We start from the raw sequence: 3,013 nt of genomic DNA on the forward strand, positions 1-3,013 counted from the left end.
GTTAGAGATGTTGACCTTACAAACGTTTCGAATATTTCGTGGAAGAATAAAGGGAATGAATGATAATTTTAGTCTCCATGGAGACGATGTTCATGAATTGGATAGATAATACTTTACCTCATTGGAATTTATGCATAGAGACGTCATATTTAAAAAAGCAGAATTAATAGTGTAACTGTAAAATCTGTAGGTCACCTTCAGTGGGAGCATTGTGTGTAATCCTCATTCTCCACCAAAAACATGTAAAGAGATTAGAAAGGGCACAGACGCTTTTTCCTGGATGGCAAGATATTAGAAAGCCAAGTGACGTTGTTTACTGAGACATAAAAATATCAGAAAGGATACAAACGGGATGATAGAAAGAATGAAGGAGTTTATTCATGAGATTTGGAAATGCTGGAGTAGAAATACGCAAGTTTGAAGTAAACAAATGAGATTTTCACATAACGCGAAGTTTGAATGACGAAATCGGGGAAATGCCCTAATTCGAGTGAATAAATAACTTTAGTTAGAGCTTCAAAACCATTAGTGAATCATTAAGAAAAGTTTGGATGAGAGTTTTGTCCACTCAATAGAGTTAGCTAAATTGTGAACGACTTTCCAGAAATAAAGCGTAGAAGCTGATTTCATAGTGTTTTAAAAGATACACAAACAAACATACGAGGAGGGAATTTACCATTGAGAGAAAGTCAGTTTGGTTGCGTAACAATTTCGAATTTGGTTGACTTCAGACACAAAGACATTTCATGAACACGTACAACTCATTAAGATTGAGTATAAAAAGTTCATGGTTTGGTAAGGTGTGACGTATTATTCAAAGTGAAACCCTGCAAATTGAGCTGATGTCCTAAAAGAACTGCAGATAGGTATTATATCCTAATGAGTAGGAATTGAATCGTCACTTGGAGACGCAACACCTACTTTAAAGATTTGACCACATTCACATGATGTTATGTATATTTCGTACATTCTTAACTCCACCCAAGAAATCCACCAAGAAGACTCTGTCCTTTTGTGTTGTTTACCCTCTGTACCTCTCTGCAGCACGCCATTTAAGATAAAATATGCTCAGACCAAAATTCAATTCAACACAATGTTCAAACGGTCCTATGTGATTTTTTTTTATTATTGCAATTACCTTTGTGAGTTTGTAACAAACTGCGTAACATGAAACCATTTCAACATTTGTTTTCCCGGAATTTAACTCAGTACACATGGGAAACGTTATCCAACGGCTGAAAAATCACCTTTGACTCTCTCTCCACACATATCTCTCCACCTTTTAGATACTTCCAGTATGTTTGTTGATCATGGAGTTATTATCCAGAAAAGGTCGTTTCTCAATCCACAAACACGACTCTTTTCCCATAAACTTGGCTTTACTCAATATCACCTTCTATCTGTACCCCTCAAGACGACGACAAACTGAAGCTGGTCCATGTGAGGCTCAAAGTTAAAACTTCGGCACAGCACAGCCCACGATACTGGAACAGAGATACCGTGCACTGGTCACCTGCAGCAGATGAGCAACACGTCAATGCTTACCTCTACATTCCTGATTGAACCTGAACGTTTGGCAAACCGAGTTTCTCTGATTCCATGGCTAGTACCGGGGATTATACGATCATCTTCACGAGTAGATCTGGCCCCGAGTGCGGAAAGTGGCGAGCTACTTATTCCAAAGATCGGTAGATTATTGACATATACAATTTCAACATTTGCCTTCACTAACAAATGAACATTTCATTTTGTTTTTCATCTGTAGAAATCTTAAAGTCTTCATCTTTAACAGACTCAATGACAGATCTTCATTGTTCTCTGGCATCAAATTCCAAAGTGTAAACCCCCTCTGAATTCTTCCACCGCAGTCTGCTGTTTGGGAAGTGTTCCTGTTGTGGGAAATGCACTTCCCCGTGTGTCACCTGCTGCTCCCAGCATGCGTTCTGGCACTGCACTCATTTTCCTTCTGACACTTGCTCACTGTGTTGCTGTGATCATACAGTGACCTGGTGTCGCACGGCCCAGGAAAATGATACAGATCAAGGTTTTTGCATTGTTGAATTCAATTGTCAGTTTAGCCTAATTTAGGATTTTAAAATTGTCTGCCCTGTACACAAGTACGTGTCAAAAGTATCTGAGCAGAAGAAAGGTGTTCCGAATAATGGCATTGAGCACTGTGCACTCTCCTCCAGTCTGGAAAACAATTCCTCAAGGGAAATATTATAGACAATAGACAATAGGTGCAGGAGTAGGCCATTCTGCCCTACGAGCCAGCACTACCATTCATTATGATCATGGCTGATCATCCTCAATCAGTATCCTGTTCCTGCCTTATCCCCATAACCCTTGATTCCACTATCGTTATGAGCTCTATCCAACTATTTCTTGAAAGAACACCCCCTGTTTTCTCGGGTTCTTCATTCCGTTGACTTCAAATCTTCACAGAATTCAACAGACCTTGTGACACAGTTTTTTCTTCATTTTTGTGCAGATCACTGTGAGCACAGTGGGAATGCGCTTGCCACACAATCCAGAGGTCAGACCATCGCCTTGGTACCGTACTGTACTATTTATCATCTCACCAACACGAGGGAGAAATATCTGCTGTGCTGCACAATTTACGCAATTCACTTATTAATAACGTCATATGCTAGCCTGCATGTGTGACGCGGTGGCCGAGAGGTTAAGGCGATAGAATACTAATCCATTGTGCTCTGCACGCGTGGGTTCGAGTCCCACTCTCGTCGCTGTTTTTAATTACCCTTCCTCAACAGTCTTCTGCTTAAAGAAGGTCCACAGATCCAGAACTGTCTCAGAGAATAAATGCTTCTTCATCTCTGTTTTAATTGAGGGATCCGAATTCTAATGGGAAGTTAAAAATCACACAACACCAGGTCATAGTCCAACAGGTTTAATGGAAGCAATAGCTTTTGGAGAGCTGCTCCTTCATCAGGTGACCGTGGAGTACACAGTGGTAAGATACAGAATTTATAGCCAAACGTTACAGTGTAAT

At 40.2% G+C, this 3,013-nt stretch overlaps 1 non-coding gene across 1 annotated transcript; it reads left to right on the plus strand.

The window, feature by feature from the left end:
- Window positions 1-2,665: 2,665 nt before the first annotated feature.
- On the plus strand, window positions 2,666-2,747 carry trnas-acu (transfer RNA serine (anticodon ACU)). Its single transcript has one exon. It is a non-coding gene; the product is annotated as a tRNA-Ser (tRNA).
- The last annotated feature ends 266 nt before the right edge of the window (window positions 2,748-3,013 follow it).

Source organism: Chiloscyllium plagiosum, unplaced genomic scaffold (assembly GCF_037043375.1).
Source record: "Chiloscyllium plagiosum isolate Xiang-an unplaced genomic scaffold, Cpla_swu_hap1 HiC_scaffold_44, whole genome shotgun sequence".
NCBI lineage: Eukaryota > Metazoa > Chordata > Chondrichthyes > Orectolobiformes > Hemiscylliidae > Chiloscyllium > Chiloscyllium plagiosum.